Source organism: Suricata suricatta, chromosome 6 (genome assembly GCF_006229205.1).
Source record: "Suricata suricatta isolate VVHF042 chromosome 6, meerkat_22Aug2017_6uvM2_HiC, whole genome shotgun sequence".
NCBI lineage: Eukaryota > Metazoa > Chordata > Mammalia > Carnivora > Herpestidae > Suricata > Suricata suricatta.
The window spans coordinates 94698391-94722666 of record NC_043705.1 but is presented as its reverse complement, the minus strand read 5'-3'; positions in this window follow the sequence as shown (position 1 = coordinate 94722666).

Sequence of the window (24276 nt, the reverse complement as noted above, 5' to 3'; positions counted from 1 at the left end):
CACTCAGGTCTCGAATTCTCCTTTCCTGCTCCTGGATTAATTTCTCTCTCTTTTTTTCAGCTTCCTTTTTTGCTAGAACTATATCTTCTAATTCACCTATTCTTCTCTCTGCCTCATCAATCCTTGAGGTGGCTGCCTCCAGTTTGTTATTCACCTCACCTATCGCCTTTTTTAACTCATCAGTTGATTCTTTGATGCTTTTCTCGACCCCAGCGATTAATCTTATGACCAGCTTTTTAAATTCTTGATCTGATATGTTGTCTAGATCTGCCTTGAGCAGTTCTGTGGCTGTGACTTCCCCCTGGAAGTTCTTCAGGGGAGAGTTTCTTCATTTTGTCATTTTTGCTAGTTTTCTGTCTCTTGTCACCTTTAGAAAGCTCGTTGGGCTCTGTGCACGTATTAGTATTTCTCTGTTAAAGGAGGCTTATTGACTGTCCAGGGCCTGTCGTTTCAGGAATAAACACTATTTTTTTAAACATGGTTCATAGGTCAAGGTTAAGAGTCAGAGGGCAGGTTCAAGAGAGTGAACATTTAAGTTTAGAGTCAATAACTGGGGGCTCTGTCCCTGATTAGACCTCTGGGCTTGAGGAGATCAAGGTTAGGTTCTATTGAAGCAATGTAACATGGTGATTAAAAGTATTCAGCTAGTCATTCTGAGGTCATCCAGTCATGTATACAAATTCTCATTTGTTCTTAGTCAACTTTGTAAACTTAGTCAAGTTGTTTTAACTTTCTGGATTTTTTTAAATAAAATAGGAATATTAATAAGACTTATATATTAGGTTTCATAGTGAAGCTCTTCAGGTACATCAGAAAAATTTATTCTGTGGCTCTTTCATGGCTTATCTTCTGTCTTCTTTGTACTGTGAACTGGGCCACTAAATCTCCACCAGCTGATTATAATTTCTCACTCAGTCTATGTAGCTGAGGTTCTAGCTCTCACTGATGTTTTCTAAAGTTAATGGAACTTAAATTCAGGGTACTTCCAGACTCTGGGAAGGAACAATATGTTTATGTATTGCTACACTTTTGAGAAGCTTAAAAATGTTTTTGTTAATTTTCAGAACTAAGAATACCATTTGTATTATTTTTCATAAATCCCCCTACCCCCCAAAGCCCATGTTTCAGGACCTACATAATCTGATTCTGCTCCAGCCCTGGGCTCTTTTGTTGAAGTCACCTTACTCTTTAATATCCTCTCAACTTGGATCAGAGGAAACCAATACCATGAGGTCAAAATTTAGGACAACCATAGGCTGACCTTATTTTAAGAGTCAGTTCTTTGCACTTCATGTATGATATGGGACTGATCCACCGTTTTTCTCAATCTCTAGAGGAAGCACATCATCTTCTCTGATCAATTCTTTTTCTTTAATTCCACTAGGAATGGACTTTCTAAAGCTATTCTCCACTATTTTCACTAGGCTTTAGTACTCCATGGATATGGGAGTCAATATTCATAACACACAATCACTTCTTTCCAAAGAAATGTTCCTATGAATTTCCAACTTCCTCTGAGTATCTCCAACATTTTTTATAGTCTAGGGGTGATGGTCAGCTAAAGATTAAACAAGTTCTTGGGTACCTCATTTGTAAGTCCTTCTTTGGACATGTAGTGTGTCACAATGGATAGTGGAAGGCACATATGGTTTTAGTGCCTAGGATGAACTTTGCCAATTGTCTCATGTACAAAACTTGAAGAATACCTGGAAAATGGTGAAAAAATGGGGAGGTGGGGAATTACCTGTTATCTGTCTGTATGCCTTCTAGAACTGGCCCTAGGTCTGGAAATGACCCCTGAAATGATGTCTGCATCATTGAAACCAGTTTTATAGAAAATTAGAGAAAAAAGGTGGGAAGAATGAAGAGAGAGCATCATAAATATGATTTTAAGTTTTTAGAAGATTAATGATACTTTATCTTTGAAAAACTTAAAATTGTAGGGAGCAATATTTCTAATCGAGGACATATAATTTGCAATTTTTTAGATTAAGCAATTTTATATTTCTAAGGTGAGTTACAAGTTCTTTTTAAAATTATTTTTACACTTTATGATAAGGATCAGATTAACATAATTTAATTGCATTTGACTATCATAATTTGCATCTTCCCTCTGATAAAAATATAGCTTCAATAAAGAAAAAAAGTGATCATAGTGCATAGGTACCAAATTTAATTTTCTATTGTTTCCATTTTAGGTAAAATGTAAAAGTATATTTCTTTATAAAAGTAAATGCACAAAGTTCAGTATATTTAAATTCACAGAACCATGATTTTTTTTTAGCAAAAGAAATAGAGGCAGCCAGAATATAAGAGTAGGTCAGTTAGACTACATAAGCATTAACAATGTTTATTTAATCACCCACCCTTATTCTCTAACCCAATATTCTTTAACGTAAAACAGAAGATGTGGGTGGATTGTTTACTTGTTTTCTATTTCATAGTCTAAGGAGAAAAGTATGCAACTAATTACTGGGCTCAGAAAAGAAAACCATTCACATGGAAAATGAAATTTGAAAAGCAATGTGCATATATTTCAGCTCTAATAGTTCAAAGAAGAACTTGCACATTATTTTTCCTAAAGTGTGAAATACAGGTTTTTGAGCATTTATATTCTCTAAAATTATGCTATCTATTATGTATGGAATGTCTTTAAGTGTTTGAAAAAAGCTGCATTTTATTTTGCATGTCTAAATTATGGTGTGAATGTTTTCTATATTTCTAATATACAGAGACATATGTGTGTGTCTCTGTGTGTGTGTATATATATATATAATATGTATGTAATATAGATAATATATTTTACAATATTTAAGTAGGAGAGGGTTAAGAGAACCAACTAAAAGGTATTTGTATGGGATGCCTGGGTGGCTGAGTTGGGAAAGCGTCCAACTCTTGATTTCAGTTCAGGTCATGATCTCATTGTTTGTGGGTTTGAGCCCTGCTCTAGGATCTGTGCTAACAGCTTGGAGCCTGCTTGGGATTCTGTCTATCTCCCTCTTTCCCTGCTTCTCCCCCATGTTCTTTCTCAAAATAAATAAATAAACTTGAGAAAAAAGTTTGTACTAAGGTAAATATTATTAGAATTAATCTGTTTCTGACGGCACATATTCATAGGGAATGATGATAACCACTGTTATAATAAAAAATAATAACCACAATGGATATATTTCTCCCCCAACTTTCTTTCTTTTATGATGTCACAACTCTATAAATAGCTTGCTCTTTCCATGTAATTTGACTAAGTAAAATCATATATCCTGTCCCAGAGAAAGAAATAACTCAGACCTTATCAATTTTATCCTTCCAACTCACTAGGTATGGGATTGGTTCAGGACACATGTCACAACAGGCAATAATTTTCATGCTTTTTTGAGAAGTTTAAAAAAGCGTTGTTTATCATCTGGAAGTTTCCGTCAATAAAGAGCAAAATAGTCAAGCTGTTGGAGCTCAGTGTTCCTGCCATGTGAAGATAGCCCGCTTTATGAAGCCTACACAGAGGAAAACAGATTTAGAGAGGAGCTGAAGACAAGGAGGTACTCCAATGACAGTTTGAGATTTAGATTTAGCAGAGGCTAGAGCTATTTCTCTTCTCTGGATTTTTAATATACTTGAATAAATCAATTCATTTTTGCTTAATTCATTTTGAGTGATTTTCTTAAACTCACAACTAAAAGAGTGGTCTTGATTTGGAGATGATTAATTTGGATGTAGAATTGTGTTAAGTGCTCACACAAATTGTCATGTTAAATTTCACAAGTCTTGAGTTGTTAAGCTGGGGAAAATATAAAGAAACAAAAAGTTACTTACTAAAAGATCCATAACTGATCAAGGAGGAATGAAATCAGACAAATGAAGATACTTTCTTAGCAGTCAGATGTAATTAATAAACTATTGATGAATGACAGCCTCTGTGACTTATCTCTCCATTTCTATAATACTAAGATAATACAACTGCTTTCTATTATTTCCTGCAACTTATAACTATCCTTCTTGTCATTTTTGTTTTCCATTTTAGTTGATGGGCATTGTCATTATCCTTACTTCAAAATCTGCAAAGCATTTTTACTGCTCTTGCATCTTTTCTACATTTTCTACATCTCTACAGAATATTTGCAGAATAGTTTGCAGTTTGGGTTGATCTCATGTTTTTTATGATTAGATTGAGATTATGAATTTGGGACAAGAGTAAGAAAAAGTGATGAACTTTTTCAGGCCATCTATGTTCTTAATATGATATACCTCATTTGAAATTCACCTGATAACTTGGTTAAAGAACAATGATACAGTAAAGCTATCATTTATCCCCTTGTATTGATGAATATCTTGAGAAAATACTAATTTCTTGATTTTCTTCAAACTTTGTTCTACTTTCTCAAATTTGTTTTGACTTTTCTAATTTACTTACCTTTTTATACAAATGTTAGAATCAGCTTGTTTATATCTATGAAAATCCTACTGGGATTTTGATTGAGATGGAATTGAATCTCTAGATCTTTTTGTGGAGAAATGACATTATAATAATACCAAGTTTTCCAGTACATTAATACAGTATGTTTCTCCATTTATTTAGATTTTCATTTATTTTATTTTATATATTTATATTATTTTATTTTATTTTTATATAATATTTTATATTTCACCTTATTATTTCATTTATTTCTCCATTTATTTAGATTTTTTAATTTACTTTTCAGTTTTTACCACACAAATTCTGCACATATTTTTAGATTATACCTAAATATGTCATTGTTTTGTGATGTTATTATAGATGGTATTTTTGTTTCTAATTTTAGTTGAACAATACTAGTTTGTATAAATATAATTTATTTTTCTATATTGACCTTGTCATATACCTTTGCTAAAAGTCAATTATTAGTTCTAGAAAGTTTTTCTATAGATTCTTTGAAATTTTCTATGTAGACGATCATGGTCAATAAATAGGTGTGATTTTAATTCTTTCTATTCTGTATGTCTTTTATTTATTTTCTTGTTTTATTGCATTGCCTAGGACTTCTAGTACATGTTGAGTAGAAATGATGAGAGAGGATCTTTCTGCTTTATTTTTGAACTTGGGGGAAAATAGATTCAGTAATTCATCATTTAGTGTCATATTATCTGTGTGTGTGTGTGTGTGTGTGTGTGTTTCACCCTTTGTTTTTTATATGCTCATACTGGGTTAAATTAGTTCTTCTGTATTTAAAATTTATTGAGATCTGAGAGTTAATATCATGAATGAATGTCTAATTTTTTCAAGTACTTTTTGAATCAATTGAGGTAATCATATGTATTTTCTTCTATAGAAATATGTTGGGCAGCTGGCTGGCTCACTTGGTGGACTATGCAACTCTTGATCTCTGAGTTGTGAGTTAAAGCCTCACATTGGATGTAGAGATTACTTAAAAAAATAAAATCTTTAAAAAATATATATGTTAAATTACTTTATTTCATGTTCATGTGTTGAATCAGCTTTGCATTCATAGGTTAAACTCCACTTGGTATAGCTGTATTATTCTTTTTATATATTGCTAAATTTGATTTGCTTGTGTTTTATTGAGGCGTTTTGTGTCTATTTATTCTGTCCCTCCTCACCTTCCTTTGGGAAGGAGATCATCCCAATCTCTGTGTCTGCCACAGTGTCTAAAATAAACGTCTTTAGTAATCAGAGTGTGTTTTCAAGTAACAATATACTGCTTTATATGTAACATAATAAACTAAACAAGTATTTCTAATTTCTCCTCACATTCTTTGTGGTATGGATGTAAAATAATGTAATTTTACATCTACTGTAAGGATATATTACATTGCTACTTTTTCACTATATATGGTTACTTCTATTTAATGAAAAATAAATAAGTGAACTTTATTTTACTTTATTCCATTGGTAGCATTATTCATTTGTTTATGTAGATTCAAACTTTTTCTGACATGTGTCTTGTGTTTGAAGTTTCTTTCACATTTCCAGTAATTTAGGTATTTTGACAATAGACTTTTCTATTTTTGTCTGAAAAAGCCTTTATTTTTCCTTCATTTTTAGGTGTTTGTATGTAACTATCTTTTAATAAATTATTTTACATTTACAGAAAAATTTCAGAGGTAAAAGAGAATTCTCGTATACTCTCTCACTCTTATCTGTTCCTATTACCAACATCTTACATTAATATTGTACATTCTTCACAATTACTGAACAAAAATTGAGACATTTTTAGCTAAAGCCTGTAAATTATTCACTTATTTTTTTGTTTTAATCCACTGTCCTTTTCCTCTTCCATGATCATCACATTACATTTTAATGTTTTCTTAGCTATCTCTTGGCTGTGACAGTTTCTCAGACTTTCCTTATTTTTGATGATCTTGACATGTTTTGAAGAGTACTGGCCAGATATTTTGTAGAATGTCTGCTAATTGGGATCTCTTTCTCATATTACACCAAAATTATTGGGTTTGGGGTGTAGGCTACAGAGGTAAATAGCCATTCTCATCACGTCACTTTAAAGAATACATACTATCAATGTGAATTATCACTGCTGATGTCAACCTTGATCACCAGAGTGAGGGTGAGATTGTCATGTTTCTCCATTCTAAAGTTAATCCTTTTATCTCTTCTCTGTGTCTGTGTGCAGCCCTCACTTCAGTATTTGAGGACTTATGCCACGCCTCTTTCAGGAGAAATAGTATACATATGTATTTTCACTTCTGCATGAGATATTTGTCTAATCTCCCTCATTTATTTATTTATCCCATCGTTATTTATAGCAGTATGGACTAAGGGATATTTCTTTTATGCCTAGGTTAAAACCCAATATTACTTTATGTTGTTCAAATTTTCCAACATTGTTATTAGGAGGTCTTACAGTTGGCTCTTGTGTGTCCCTTTGATATATACCTGTTATTTTAAGTGGTAAGTACTCTTTTATTTTGTTACTAAACACTATCTCAGGCTTGTGTTGTCTCATACCAAGAAATAGCCATATTTGTAAAGAGCATTGGTTTCTTTTATCAGAAATTGTATCGGAACTCAAAATCTGAGTATTAGGTGTGCTCTAGGTTATTATTGCTTCTGGGCTTTTCAACTCATAGATGAAGGAAACATGGCCTTTTCATATTTAATAGCATACATATATATCAAGGCTAACATGTAATGTCTCAAACTCTAATCCATTTCTTCATGTACCTTATAACCTACATGGGAAAGTAATTTTATCAACTAGAGTATAGTATAGCTCCTAGTAATAGAAAAAATTTTCTATTTTATTCTAGATGCAGTGGATTTTTACAAGTGCCATAAGATAACCAGTATTTTATTTTATTATTATTTTTAAATGTCTTTATTATTTTATTTTGAGAGACAGAGACAGAGAGTGAGCAGGGGAAGGTAAGAGATAGAGGGAGACACAGAATCTGAAACAGTTGAAATAGCTGTCAGCACAGAGCCTGGCGCAGGGCTTGAACCCACGGACTGTGAGATCATGACCTGAGCCGGAGTCGGACGCTTAACTAACTGAGCCACCCCGTTGTCCCAGATAACCAGTATTTTAATCTCCCCACAACCACCACAAAGTTAAGGTTTCTGCTCCATAGAAGAGATAAGGCAGTAGGATCCAAGTGGAATTCATGCTCTACCACAGGGGCCCTCGCCTCCTTTCCACAGCATCCCCTGAGAACTACTTCTCCGGACTCTCCCTAATAATTTTTGTGATTAGAACCTTGAAGGAAAAAAAAAGATTGTGATACATTTTTGCCCACCTGGGCTTTTCACCCTCTCTTAACAGCCTATATTTTGCCTCCTGTACTTTTCACCTATTCAGGCTGAATTCTTCTGACCCATTTTCTGCTATGTCAGCTCCAGGAAAACAGGTTCTCATGTCCCATTTCTTCCTATGGTTCCTATCTCTTTTTAGATTTTGGAGTAATTGGTTGCCCTTTGATGCCAGCTCTATGTTAAGTTGAAGAAAAATGTAGTGTTTCAGTTTGTCTGGCTTTAAGTTTTGTTGTGTTGTTAATATATGAATGGGGGGGGGTAGATACACTCTTTCTAGCTCTCTACATCTCTTAGTGGTCACAACATAGACCATATTTAGGAAAGGAAACTCCAGGTATTCTTTGTTCCATCAGAGTGGTATAATTTGGTGGCAAATAATTATAGTCATTTCACAAATGGAACAAAAGATACAGTCTAGGCCTCTGCTACCAAATTAAACAGATTATAACCTACTCTCCACGTGAGTCCTAACTTATTAAGGAATCCCTAACTTATTAGGGATTCCATAGGGAATCTTAAGCTACTATTTCTCATTGCACTACTTAAATGAGATAGATATGCTCTCATCAGAGCTCTGAGATTATTATGTGTCTGACACTGGTCACAGGAAAATAAGGCTAAGAATAAAAAAAAAAAAATCACCCAGAGTTGTACTTCTAGCAAATAGCATGGATGAGATTTGAACCAAAGCAACCTCAGATCGTATACACTTAAACATGGAACTCCCCTTCCTTTCCTGAAGTAACCTTCAAATAGTCATACTATTTGACTTTTCATTTTATTCATACTGGTGAATGAAAATAAAACTTATCATCTGTGTTTTGAGTCACTTGGCCACACTTTTGGAAGGTGAATAGGATAGTTTTGTCTATTCTGCAAACTCAAGAAAAGCTATCTCTGTGAACTTGTTTGAAATTACTTTTTGTGCTGGCCCTACTAAGACAACCGTTACTGTTTGGTGAGCTTACACAGATTGTGTGTGCTGAAATATACTCTTAGTTAGATTTCGGTTCTTAGATACCAGCTAGCTAGTCAGCTTTTCCTTGTATGGTGAATGAATTTTTCACAATTAATTACTAATGTGATCCTCAATTGTGTAGAAAAATACTCTGGATAAAAATTAATGTTAATGAGTTAAAGTGACCAATATTTGACCTCTTTTCATAGTCTTAATTGAACAATAAGTAGTTATCCTAAAATAATCATGGACTCCAATAGGACTATGGTTGAGATGATAATTGCTATATTAGGCTGATTGATTAAGGTTATGAAAAGTTATTAGTGTGAGGGTGAGAGGTCACAAATTTACCTTGTCCTTAGTTTAATTTGAATTCTGTCAATAAAAGGAGAAATAATTGTGGTACTCATATTTCATAAAAAATCATTTTCTCATCTAAGTAATGTCTTTTCATTCTCTAAGCAATTAATCCAAAAATAAATTGCTGCCCACAACCATTAGAGAGAGCTTGAGCTTTGTATTATTACATTTTCTACTTTTTGTTTTCTCCTATGAAGTCCGTCAGTCTGTTGAAATAAACTATCGCCAATTACATGCAAAGAAATTTAAAGCTCAGGATTATTGAATAATTACTCAAACTTCATAAAAGTTGGTAAAGAAGGAACTAACACTTATTCACCACTTCCTATATACTGTAGAATGTTCTAGGTGTTTTACCTGGATTTTACTAGAGTAGAATTTGAAAAGATAAATTCTATTATCTCTATTTTATAGATAAGGAAAACAAATATCAAAAGAGGTTATGAAACTTGTGTAGGTTCACACAGATTTTTTTTAAGTGTCATTGAACAGTGTCTCATCTGCTCTAATTTATAGCCAAAATAAGTCCCAGAATTCCTTTTCCAAATTATTGGTGTAATGTTAAAAACTTGTTAGTTTCTCCAAGGTTTTAAATCAGGATATCATCAAATAGTTATCATTGGAGCAAAATATAGTACAAAATTTTTTCAGTAAGCAAATGGGACTAATAATTTATCTGACACCTCTAGATAAAAGAGTTATCCCTTACTATCTTCTGGAAAAACCTCTTGTGAAGACATGTGACCTTCATGACTGAAGGTGTTAATAAGGCGCATTTGGCTATTTTAACTATAATTAGCAGTAATCACTCATCAAAATAAAACCAGATGAAAATAAAGAGCAAGAGAGAGTGAGAATGGTAGAGAGAGAAAGAGGAAGGCTGGGTGGCAGGGAAGGAATAAAAGTACAAATGAAAATGGAAAGTGGGACTTTAGAGCTAGGCAGACGTGTTTTCCAGACCTGGCTCTGACAGTTACCAGTCATATGACCTTGAGCAACCAGCTCAGTTTCTAAGCTCACTTTTCTGAGGTGTCAAGAAGGGATGATAAATTCTGCCTCATAAAATTATTCAAACATTAAATTTCACAAATATTTCTTGCATGGCTTTAGTATCAGATGAAGACTCAGTAGCTGTTAACTTTTTAAATTTTTCTTATTCTTATTCTTTACTTTCTCTTGTGTACTTGTCTACTAAGCAGCATCAGTTCTAAATTGTCCTTTGGAATGTGGCCGCAAGCATGGGACAGTGTTTTAAACCATATAACCAAAAATAACATGGACCCAGGGGAAAAGTTATTTGATGTGGTAATGGTTGAAGCTGCTGTTGGCATCTTAATTTATACTGAAGTAAAAATAAAGAAATCCCTTAGGATAATGATTCTTCAAAGCTTTCAGGAAGCATTATTCTCCATAGGAAGAGAGAATTGCTTTACATTCTTCCCTTTTAAAGTGTCTCATTATACCTTTCAAACATATACATTTCATTACATGCTTCCATTAAAGCATCTCATTATAACTTTTAAATATGTGCATCTCATTACATCTCTTTTAAGCATCTTTACAGATTCTCCATTTGTGGATTTCATTAAAGCTTTTCCCTTGTATATCTCATTACTAAATTACTTTCATGTATGTTATTATAACCTATATTTCTCATTATATTACTTAAACATGCACATCTCATTACACCTTTCTATTTATGCATCTCATTACACTCCTCAAAAATGTGTATCATATTACATCTTTCTCCTTGCATATCGTTACATTTGTCCAATTATGCATCTCATTATGCCATTGCATTTATGCATTTTATTATACCCTTCCTTTTACCCATGTCATTACCCTCCTTAAGCCTAAGCATCTAAGTAAACCTCTACTCTATGCCATTTTATACACCTCACAGATTATATCTTCATGTTTTTCATGTGCATTTTTTCTGGTACCCCCCTAAAAATATGAATCTCCGTTGGAGGACAGATAGCATTGTTGTTCTCAAATATGTCTATGTCCTACATATTTATCATATTTTAGAAGATTCCCCTTTTATACTTTAAACTCTATTTTCTTCCTTTTCTTTTGAAACTTTTAAGAAAAAGCGACTCATGATGTCCTTGGTAATGCCGACTGATATGTCTCACCACACCTTTCAACTAGCAGCGTCTCCATTATTATAACTTCCTTGCATCCCTTGTTTTAAATCTAATAGTATTCTTTTCAAATATGTGCATCGTGTTGCTGTCCCTTGGATATGCACTGCTATGTACCCTTGACCAATTATGTTTCTTTTCCTTCTTTAAATTATTTCTATTTTAGATGGTTGGGGTTATGGTATCATCTAATCATTATCCCCAGCCATAAATGGAATTCCCCCTGTTGTTTGCTCTTCTGTAGATTATTACTTTTCCTCTATACAAATATCATCTCTCCCTGAGGCAACAGATGCCTTTGGAATACATTAAGGAGTCACATATAACCAAATAGCCCATGTGTTACTTTACATAAATTCTATTTTATTATCATAGCATTTTTGTTGTGGTGCTATTTAAAAGCATAAAATTGCTGAAAGTGCAACATTTACTGTGCTTTAATTGTGAGGTTTGTTAGCAATAATGAAATAAGCTCTGTTGGGACATTTATTAAATGGACATTGTAATCAAGATTCTACCCACAAGAAATCCATTTTAATCTACATAGTATAAACAGGATTCTGTAAATTTGAGGATTCATAGATATTGACTCACCCAGGGCAGGCATACCTCTGTCAGTCAAAAGAACATGGAATTGGATCCAGTATATAAGTTTAAAGTCACATTTCTTTGACTCAATATGTGAAAAACTACTGTGTGGAAAAATAACCTTTTTTAGTCAGTTTACAAAGGCATTAAGATAAGTTGTACATGTGCATGTATAATCCATAAATATCTATGCATGTATAATCTATAAAACAGAGATAATTTACAATCAAATCATTTTTTAAAAATTATTTCTTTGAGAGAGATAGAGACAGCACAAGGGAGGGAGAGGCAGAGAGAGAGGGAGTGAGAAAACCCCAAGCAGACTCCATGCCACCAGTACAGAGCCCAATGTGTGGCTCGAACACACGAAACCATGAGATCATGAAACCAAGAGCCTACAATTAACCATCTGAGCTACCCAAGTGCCCTTGACCAAGTCGCTTTTTAAGGTGGTTTGTGATATTTTGGATTTCTTTTTTATTTAGTCATCTTTTTTCATCCAACAAGTATTTTGAGCTCCTGTGACATCCTGGGTATTGTTCCAGGTTCTGGGACTACAGCAATGACCAGGTAAGATCCAGGTCTAATGGAAAATATATTCTTTTTTTTTTTTTTTAATGTTTTTTTTTTAATTTATTTTTGATACAGAGAGAGAGAGAGCATGAGAGGGGAGGGGCAGAGAGAGAAGGAGACACAGAACAGGAAGCAGGCTCCAGGCTCTGAGCTAGCTGTCAGTTCAGAGCCTGACGCGGGGCTCGAACCCACGAACGTGAGATCTGACCTGAGCCGAAGTCGGACGCTTAACCGACTAAGCCACCCAGGCGCCCCCAAAAATATATTCTTAGTGATGTGAATAGATAGTAAGTGAATACATAAAAAGGATGCACAAAATAGTGATAATACAACAAATGAGAGCAAGGGGGATATTTGGCATATTGAGGCATCTAGAGACAAACAACTAAGGGTAGCTTTTATCACCTTGAACCTAAAGGGACAAAGGAAGGGATACATCCTCACCAGAGCCAGTGAGAGCTAGAATATGGAAGACAGGCTGTCAAAGAGGAGTTGTAGTTGTAGAAGGATGGAGTTATTGTGGGAACTATAAGGTGGAAGAAGGAAGAAAACAAGGGGAAAATACCCCAAGTTCTTGCTACCCATCCTCTCGTCTCTTTCTGGCACCTCCCATTGTGTGAGCCCAAAAGGAATAAAGAGAGAATGCTGGTGATACATGCTATTGGTAGAATTTTGGCAACATGGTCTGTATTAATTTCCTAGGGCTATTGTAACAAAATACCATGAACTTGGTAATTTAAAACAATATAGTTATTTTCTCATACATCTGGAAGATAGACATCTGAAATCAAGGTGTCGGTGGGGCCACACTCCTTCTGAAGGCTTTATGGGAAAACTCTTCTTTGCCTCTCTTTAGCTTCTAATGTTTACCAGACATTCTTTGGCTTATAGCTCCAAAATCCATTCTTTCCTATGTGTGTCTCTGTGTGTGGTCTCATTTTATTGTAAGGACAATAGTCACTGGATTTAGGGCCTACTCTAACCCAGTATGACATCATATGAACTTAACTAATTGTATCTGTAAAGATCCCATTTCCAAATACAGTTATATTCAGTGGTTCTGGTGGAATAGGAATTTGGGGGGAGGATGTTATTCAACCAATTTCAGAGTCCATGTAGCAAATATTCCATTATAATTATTACCTCTAAAAATGTTTGATATAATATTACTTCTTAAAGTACTAATTGAAGGACTATTAATATACTATCTCAACAATTTTCCTATGTCAAAAATTTTTACTATACTATGTCAAAAATTGCCTATGACCTTAACTGAAGTCTGTGTTGTCCAATTCTCACCAGATCTGCAGCACTGTTCCTCATTACACCAGTAAGAGAAATATTTTTTCTCGTGATGCCAAAACACTTACCCTAGTCTACATGACCCTTTATTATCCTTCCCTAACCTATTCTCCAGCATCTTCTCACATTGTCCACTTGCACATTTTGTCTTGGTCACAGTGGTCTGTTTTTGTCATTTCTTCAATAAATCCTCTTGTGAATATTAGAGCTCTGCTAGTGCTTTTTCCATATTTTACCATGGTAGATTCATTCTCCTTGCTAATGATTCAGCACAAGCATCATCATTTTACTGATTTTATTATATATATATATATATATATATATATATATATATATTCATTTATTCGTTTTAGTGAGAGAGAGAGAAAGCACAAGTGAGGGAAAGGGAGAGAGAGGAGAGAGAGACACAGAGACAGAGACAGAGAGAAAGAAAGAGAGAGAGAGAGAGAATGTTAAGTAGAATCCTTGCTCAGTGTGGAGCCCAGTTCAGGGCTTGATCCCATGACTTTGGAATCATTACCTGAGCTAAAATCAAGATATAGATTGTCAACCAACTAAGCCACCCAGGTACCCTCAGTCTATGAGCAACTATTTATCTATTAGATTTCCCAACCCTAAGCTTTTGATACTCCCAATAACAATAAGTTGTTATAATTGTTTTTAGCACTTACTGTTTGGTACTACTTATTTACTTAATACTAGTGTGTTGTTTGCCTCCCTCACTGTCCTACACATTCTGCAAGGACTTGGCTCCCTTGCTGTCCTCCAAGTTCTACAATTTTATTTCCCTGGTTTCTCACTGAATTTCCAATACCAAGAATCTCTTGCTACTTGGTAGGTCAGTATGAAATGAATGTATTAAATGGGGGAATGGTTTCTGTACATTGTATCATTTAATTAAACTGCATAAAAAATTATGTGGTCATAATCTACATGATGAACAAGATACTTGTCTTTTTGAATTTTGAAATAGGTGAAGAATATATACCAAAAGAAATAGTGGCCACTTTTCACATGCCTTGCTATTTCCAAGAACCATTAAATTCTACAAATACCCAGTTGGGTAGATACATTTAGAGATACCACTTGGTGCTGTTTAATATTATTATAATTACATCAAAGCAATTTAGGTAGGGATACTTTCATTATTGTTTTGTGCTATAAAGAATGTTCTCAAGTTATTAAGCATGTTGTAATAGTTACTACTTATATTTTAGGGAAAATGGCTTTATACAAGTTATAATTTTATTTAGTGGGAAAAACTGCATAAATTTTCTGACTTAATAATGTCTTTGTCTTACTATATACATAATTAAAATGTAGCATGTGCTTTTGTTAATCACTAGATTAACAGAATAAATTGAAAGTAGACATTATAAGTAAATAGAAATAAGAAAGTTGGAATTATCATTTTGCCATTATATTTATTTTTAAATTTTTAATACAACTCATATAATATCAAAAAAGTAAAAATGTAGCTAAGACAAACAATGAACTCTTTCACTAATACACAATGACCTTTTCCCAAACTAAATTTGAAATATTTTGGAAAAAGAAATTGAGTATTTCTCTATTTTGTTCATTCCTATACACAGATTTATAAAATGCTTTTTAAATTTTCTAAAATTCATTTTTCTCTAACAAGACCAATGTAAATAACTAGGTATCTTTTCTTTTCTTTACTTTTCCTTTGTTGTTGTTGTTGTTGTTGTTGTTGTTGTTGAGGCAAAGAAAGACAGAACACATGAGTTGAGAGTGGTGGGGGTGGGGAAAAAGAGAGAGGGGAGAGAGAGAGAGAGAGAATTTTTTAAAATATTTTTTAACATTTTATTTTTATTTTTGAGAGAGAGACACAGAGGATGAGCGGGGGAGGGTCAGAGAGAGAGACACACACAACACAGAATCAGAAACAGGCTCCAGGCTCTGAGCTGTCAGCACAGAGCCCGACACAGGGCTCAAACCCAGTAACCATGAGATCATTACCTGAGCTAAAGTCGTCCACTTAACTGACTGAGCCACCCAGGCGCCCTGAGAGAATGAATCTCAAACAGGTTCTATGCTCAGTGTAGAGCCTGATGCAGGGCACAATCCCAGAGCACTGAGATCATGACCTGAGCCAAAATCAAGAGTCAGATGCTTAACTGACTGAGCCACCCAGACACTCCAATAACTAGATCTTTGTATTTAAGAAGAGAAATAAACATTTTTCACAATGAAGAACGAATGAGAGATCTGAATTAGTTCATACAGTTTGAAGCTTATGTGAAGTGTGAGGTATAGAAATATACATTGACTCTTGGAAGATAGACATACAGAAGAAATCTATTTGTATATGGCTTTATACACAACACTGTCTGATACATAATTGGGATATACTAACAGATTGAAGAGACACTTGTATATTTTCTCTCTCGAAGGCACTTACCTTGAAAAACACATGTTTTTAACATCCCTTATCACAAAGATTTTTATTTGGGTCCTTAGGACATACCCCTACATTTACAAGTGCTATTTCCAGACTGAATCAGCTTTTCTTGCACACATACCAAAAACAGATATAAATTTATTCCCAAATCAAGGTGTGCTTTACATCTGCATATCTTTGAATGTCTTCCTGGTCCTGAAATATAAGAATATGCACAGACGTGCACACACATATACACACTATGTCACAACTTAGATAAAGGCATTCAGAAGATTTTAATAAGTCTGATGTATTAAAATGTAAAATTGTCACCTTCATGTATTTATATAATGAGTAGTCATATTTCCTGAACAATTACTATGTGTTCAGCACTGCGCCACATAGTATGAGTCAGAAAGAGTTATACAATTATTGGTTCCATTTCACATATGATGAAATAGAAGCTTAAAGAATTTTACAGATCCAAATTCACAGAGCTAATAAATAGAGGTAGATGTTAAACAAAGCAGTCTTGACTCCAGAGTGTGGGTTCCTAACTCATACTATCTCCTAGGTATTGATAGCTTACTATTAATTTTAAGAATCCCTAAAATAAACTCCTAATCTACAAATCTCTGCTAGAAATAACATCTCTTTAGGTTGAGACACTGTTTTCTTAAGATAATCTCATTTAAGATTCAAATAATCCATAAAAGATTTAATGCCCTAAACTTCAATTTATTTATAAGCACACTTACTAATGTGCTCAGAGGCTCTGCCATATTCATCTTTTAATTCCTAACCTAACTCCATGGTGAATGGATAGTGCATGTAGAGGTTTTAAACAGCTATATCGGGATACTAGGCAAATGTGTGTGTGTGTGTGTGTGTGTGTGTGTGTGTGTGTGTGTGTGTAACAAAATGAATTCTTTTATAAAGAGTATATAGTATAAGAAAATGAAAGAAAGCATTATATTCTGTTCTTCATTGGGAGATAGGAAATGCTCTTTTACTGATCATTTTTATAATCCAAAAATAAAGAGGGACAATGTAAATAGAAAATAATCCCTGCTGTAAAATACTGTATCACTAAAAATGCATAGCTGTTGGATTTGTTAGCTATACTAAGTGAATATATATCATATAATATGCAATTATGCAATTATATATTATATATATATACATAATATATTATTATATTATATAAATATATAGTTTTAAGCTATACTAAGTTAATATATAATAAGTAAGGTAATAATATATAATAAGTAAATTATATATGGTTATTAGGTTTTATATGATTTATTAGAAGGAGGTTTATATGATGGATAAAAGTAAACTGAGATTAGGGTAGTAGGAATGGGAGCATAGGAGGAAGGAACACAATTTAAATAGGAAGAAGAGTGTAAGCTTCATGAAGGAGGTGAGATATGAGCAAGGCTTTAAATAGGTGAGGGGATTATTAAAGAGAACATCTCATTATCATCTTTAAACTCTCATTCTAAGCAGAGCAAAGTTCTAGATCAAAGATCTTATTGCAGGGTGTCTAGCCCAGTCAGTGAACTACAGTCGGGTGACCTACTTTCCCCCTTTGTCTGTAATTATCTTGATTTAGTGCTGAATGTCCTATGTATTCAGCCCCAGCAAACAAGGACAGTCACCCTAAATCCAGCAGAGACTGGAATAGGGGAGTGGGACAGAACAATGTGATGATGCCACAATGATACAGGGTCGCCTTAATGCTACTGCTTTTACAACATTGTAATGGTGCTTGCTTTTGGGTTTTGAATGGAGGAAAATAAAATCTGACTTAAGTTTTCAAAGATAATTCTGGGGCACCTGGGTGGCTCTCAGTCAGTTAAGCATCTGACTCTTGGTTTCTGCTCAGGTCATAATCTCACAGTATGTGAGTTGAAACCCTGCATTGGGGGCTGACAGTGCAGAGCCTGCTTGGGATTTTTTCTCTCCCTTTCTCTCTTTGCCCTTCCCCTGCTGACTCTCTCTGTCTCTCAAACAATAAATAAACTTAAAAAAAAAAAAGATCATGCTGTAGTAGTACAAGAATGGAAGCAGAGAGACTAGTTAGGAGTTTAGAATAATCATTCAAATGAGAGATTATGGTGAATGCTGTATCAGTTTACTAGGGCTGCTGTAATAAGTACCACAAACTGGTTGGTTCCTTAAAACAAATTTATTGTCTCCGTTCTGAAGGTCACAAGTGTGAAATTAACGTGTTGGTAGGACAGTGCTCCCTCTGAAACGTATAGGGGAACGACTTCTTCTTGACTTTTCTAGTTTCTGAGGGATTGCATGCAGTCTTTGGTGTTCCTTGGCTTATAGATGTGTCACCTGATCCTCCACCTTCACATGGCTGTCTTCTATGTACTCATCTGTCTCCCAATTTCACTTTTTTATAAGAACACCAGTCATATCATTTAGAGTCCACCTGAATGATCTTATTTAACTTGATTACCTATACAAAGACCCTATTTCTATTTAAGATAATATTCTGAGACACTAAGGGGTTAAGACTTCAGAATGCTTTTCTGGGGAGGGGGATACAATTCAAGCCATAATAATTATAGATATCAAATACTATATGTATTTTGAAGGTGAACCAAGCAACATTTCTTGATAGATTCTATTTAGGAGATGAACAAGAAAGAAGTGAATTGTATTCCCAAGATTTTAGCCGGAGAAACTAAAAGTGTTGTTGTGGTCAAGTGAGATTGGAAAGGCTATGGGTAGAATAAATTTGGAAGAAATATCAGAAGTTCAATTTAAAAAATATTGAGTCTTGAATATCTATTACCTTCCATATGAAGATGTTAAGTAGACACATACATAAAGTGTCAAGTAAGAAAAAGTGAAAATGGGGAAGGAAGGAGATGCTGGAATTTGAGGAAAATATATGATATCTGTTTTAAATCTAAAACTTACTTTGAGATATTTAGTTATTATTAATATCCTCACTTTGTAAAGTGGATCAAAGAAGAGTTTAGTAACTCGTGTGTGTGCTCCCCAAATTTGAATACAAGTGTTTTTATTGTTGTTTTTCTTTTGTGATCAAGTCCTGTTTACTATAGAGACATAAATAATGGGACAGGGAAAGATTGATGAGAACAGCAAGGCACCAGCACCTTGACAGGTCCAAATCCAGGCCTGCCTCAGCATCATTGATCAGTCTGTTTCATGAGGAGAAAGTGTGAGGACAATATGGGGTGGAGGTGAATCATCCAGTAGGGTATGAGTGGAGTGAATTGTTTCTCAAATCCTCTGGAACAGGTGAGAAAGTCCAGAGGCCCACAATACCCTGGGCCAATATCACCCCAAGCTAGCTCTGCCGGCACCAAGCCATTTTCTTAAAGAAGAACCATAGTGTGTTCTAGTTGCCAGGAATAAATATCACAATTGCTTTCAAAATTTGAGAGCATAACTATTGAAACTCACTATATCGAAGACTGCCATAGGAGCCAGCACTTAACATTTCTAATGGATGGATCATTAGAGTTCTGGAACACTATTTTTGGTTTAGATTGGCATCACATTGGATTAACTTCTCAATTTCTTTCCAGCACCTTTTCCCCTCCTCATATAAAACCTGTCTGTGTTCACCTTATTTGGATTAAGCCAGAGAAAATGAGCTGAGATAGAGGAAGAGGGAAAATTGACAGGGGATACATTCCTGATCAGCATTTGTTATTATATATTCTCTAACATTAAATATATCTAAGGATGAACAGAATTTGTGATCTCTCAAAACAAAAATCCCATCTTGATTTAGATGAAGATAAAAGGAATTTAACCTCTAGAAAGTTATACTTGGATCTAACTTTTGAATATCTGCCAGTGATGCTAGAGTATCTTTCCAACAAAGATCTAGGATTAATGAATTATGAATTTGGAAAAATTAGAGATAAAAATATATACCATTAAATTTATTCTTAAACATGTTGAATGTCCTAGTATTGGCTTTCTCAGCCTCAGAACCATTAACAATTAGGCCACATAATTCTTTGTTGTGAGAGGCTGCCCTTTAGCACTCCATGAAAATGTATCCAAGCATCACCTAAAGTACCCCTCCCCACAAAGGCAAAATCATCCCGTCACCCACTCTGAATCATTCATCTAATAGAAAGGCAAATTTACTCTGTTTTTCTTTTTTTTGTTTGCTTTATCATTCACTTGCATTTAAACCAACGTAGGAATTGACATTTTACACTGTTACCTCTTTCTATCTCTTCATGCATTATACTGATTAACTTTTGAAAGTCTTTCTTTTCAAAATTATGTAAAATTAAAGATCAAGTAAGAATTAGTCTTTCTGGCTTCCTATTAACCATAATTCCCTATTAGCACTTTCATACTTATCAGTGCAATGATAATTGATGTCTATAATAAACCCAAAGCCCTGTGAAATTCTCAAGTGCCTTTTGAACATCCAGAAGAAAATTAAGTTTCATTAAGAATGGTTTTAAGGTTAAATATATTTTATTATATTCAAATTCTTTAAACATTGGGGTTGTGTACATATGATCACTTCTCCCATTCTGTAACCAGGGCTTAATGCAGGGGCAATATTATTAAATTCCTTCAGCTGACCAAATTATTTAATAACGTTTAATTATTAGCTCAAGTTTGATGGTAATTGGTATTTGTTGTTTGTTTCTTAATTTCACATACCACACTATCGAAGACATTTTCAAAGCCCAGACCACATACATTCCTCCATCATCTTCTTGAGGAAACACCAGGCCTTTGACTTCGAAAAGATTATAATGAAAAATTATATCAGGCAGCACAAAGCTAAACTGTATACATACCTCTAAATGGTACTGCAGGCTTCATGTAGGCTGTTTCTGTTCCGCGACGGAGCTCTCAGAAATCCCTAAGAAACACAAGCAATTTGGCTGGTACTTGTCAGATAATGAGTTATCGTCATCTCAAATGCCTGCTACATCCTAAATTATACAATTTATTCATTGAACACAGAATGTACCAGGAAGAGGAAACCAAACTCATTATAGTGATTAAAAAATAAGGTATCCATTTATCTAGGAGAAATAAAAAGCAAATATTGCAGTAGATAAATTATAGATACTTCTATTTTCTTAGTAATTAAGGAATCAAAATAAATTCAAGTAATTACTATTAGAAAGATAACTTCTGAGGCACCTGGGTCTCTCTGTCAGTTGTCTGATTCTTGATACCTGCTCAGGGCACAGTCTCATGGTGGTCGGATCCAGCCCTGAGTTCAGCTGTGTACTGAGTGTGGAGCCTGCTTAGGATTCTCTCTTTCCTTCTCTTTAATTTTTTTAAACAATTTTATTTATTTATTTATTTATTTGTTTATTTATTTTTTTTCTGAGAGAGACAGACACAAAATGTGAGCAGAGGAAGGGCAGAGAGAGAGGGAGACACAGGATCCAAAGCAGGCTTCAGGTCTCAACTGCCAGCACAGAGCCCAACTCTGGACTCAAAGTCACAAACCGTGAGATCATGATCTGGGCCAAAGTTGGACGCTTAACTGACTGAGCCATCCAGGCACCCCACCCGCCTTCCTTTCTGACCTCCTCTGCTCATGTGTGTAGTCTCTCTCTCTCTCTCTCTCTCTCTCTCTCTCTCTCTCTCAGTCTGTCTCAGTCTTTCAAAATAAATTTAAAAAACTTTAAAAGTTAAAAAAAAAGATAAGTTCTGCTTGAATATTTATGTCTTCCCTAATAGGAATTATGAGAGCTGATTTGCTCTGAGTATTTATAGAATATATATCTAATGATATTGAAGATGATGGAAAGAGGGTTTGGAATATTCTTTTTTTTTTAACTTTTTTAATGTTTTATTTATTTTTGATTCAGAGAGAGACAGAGCATGAGAGGCAGAGGGGCAGAGAGAGAAGGAGACACAGAATTGGAAGCAGGCTCTAGGCTCTGAGCTGGCTGTCAGCACAGAGCCTGACACAGGACTCGAACCCATGAGATCTGACCTGAGCCGAAGTCAGAGGCTTAACCGACTGAGCCACCCAGGTGCCCCTGAAATATTCTTTTAGATAGAATGTAAAGATAGATAGAGAGAGAGAGAGATCAGGTGCTATCATGAGCAGGGAATGAATATATAGAGAGGGAACTCCAAGCAGACTCCATGCTGTCAGCCCAGAGCCTGATAGGGTGTGGGGGGCACAATCCTATGAACTGCAAGATCATGACCTAAGTCGATATTTAAGTTCGAGGCTTAACTGACTGAGGCACCCAGACCCCCTAACATGTAATTATTTTAATGAAATTATTTCACCATCCATGAGAAATTCTGAAAATATGAACATTTTCTGCTCCCTCAATGAATGATATCAGGAAGTGAAAGCCATTAGGCAAGATGGCGCTTGGCTTATGTCAGGCAGGACATAATAAACGCTAATACATATAGGGCAAGTGAATGAACGAATAAGGAGACCAATTAAAAAATTGGCAAACATTTTGAATAAATATTTTTGTTCTGTATATTTGAATTACCACTTGGGAAACATAACTTCTTGCCCTCTCTTTCCTTTGTGCTGTTACTGCCATATAAGTTACATCTTTATATCAATTAATTTTAATAGTACAGTTTTTTAATATAATGCAATTTTACAAATACTGTTTTTTGCAAGTAAAAAACCTGTTAGAAAAATGGGGAACAAAATATGTAATTATGATAGATTTTCCAATTACTTTTATAATTGTATTACTGGCACTCGTTTTGTTGTTGTTGTTGTTGTTGTTGTTGTTTTTAATTCATATGACTTGAATTACTGTCTGGAGTACTCTTATTCAGCTTGAAGGACTTCCTTTAGTATCTATTGTTAAAACAAATTCTCTCAGTCTTTGTTTTCCTGGTTATATAATTATTTTGACTTCATGTTTAAAAAATGTGAACTTTTGGGACACCTAGGTGGTGCAGTTGGTTAAGTTTCTGACTATTGAATTCAGTTCAGATCATGATCTCACCATTCATGAGTTCAGGCCCCGTGCTGGGCTCTGTATGGACAGTGCAGATAATGCTTGGAATTCTCTTTTTTCATCTCTCTCTCCCCCTCCCATGCACACTCTTTCTCAAAATAACGAATACGTGAATACATAAAATCTTAAAAAAATATATGAACCTTTAAAGTTTGTTTCTGCCTTAATTTTCTTAATTTCTTAAATTTCTTAATTTTCTGCTGTTTTTTGTTTTCTTTTGTTTTCTTTCATATCAAATGTCATCCTAACAACTGCCTCTTGGCCTCTCTTGTTTTTCATGAGAAGTCAGTTGGTAATCTTAATAGGGCTTTCTTGTGCATAATGACTCCTACTCTTGATGTTTCAAAATTTTCTCCTTGTCTTTATGTTTCAACTGTTTTGATGTGTCTAGGAGTGAAACTTCTTCTTTTAATCTTATTGGAGTTTGTTAAGCTTCTTTGGCATGTAAAGTTTTTGTTTTGTTTCATTGTTGTTTTGTTTGGAATCTAATTCAGAAAGTTTTTAGTTATTATTTCCTTGAGTATTTTTTTCTGGCTCCTTTTTGTCTCTCAATTTAGAACAGTCACTATACATATATCAGTTTGAATTTGTCCCACAGATCTCTGAGGCTCTGCTTATTTTATTTAGTTTTGCTTTTGTATGTTAGATTAGAATACCTCTATTAAGCTATCTTAAAGTTCACTGATAATTGTAATTAAATCTACTATTGAATCCCTCCCATAAACTTTCCAGTTATTTATTTTCCATCAATAATTTCTGTTTGCTTCTTTTTTCATGATTTTTTCCTGTATTGAATTTTTTATTACTCGGTTGTTATAATACTGTCTTTTCATTCTTTAAAAATAATAGTATCCTTTAGTGTTTTGAAACTTTTTATAATAATTGATTTGAAGTATTTGTCTACCAGGTCCAACATCTAGACACCATCAAAAGCAATATTTATTGCCTATATTTTTCTACTAGGTGGGTTATATATGCTTTTAATATGCATACTTCATGATTTTGAGATATTTTGTATAATATATTGCAACAACTCTGGATTATGATCCTTATCTTGGTTGTCTTTACTGCCTTATATTTGCTTATTTAGTAACAATTTTATAAAGTCTGTGAAGTCTGTTTGCTCCATAGTGTGGCAGGCTCTGATATTGTCCAGATTTGTATTAAAACAAACACAACAAACAAACAAC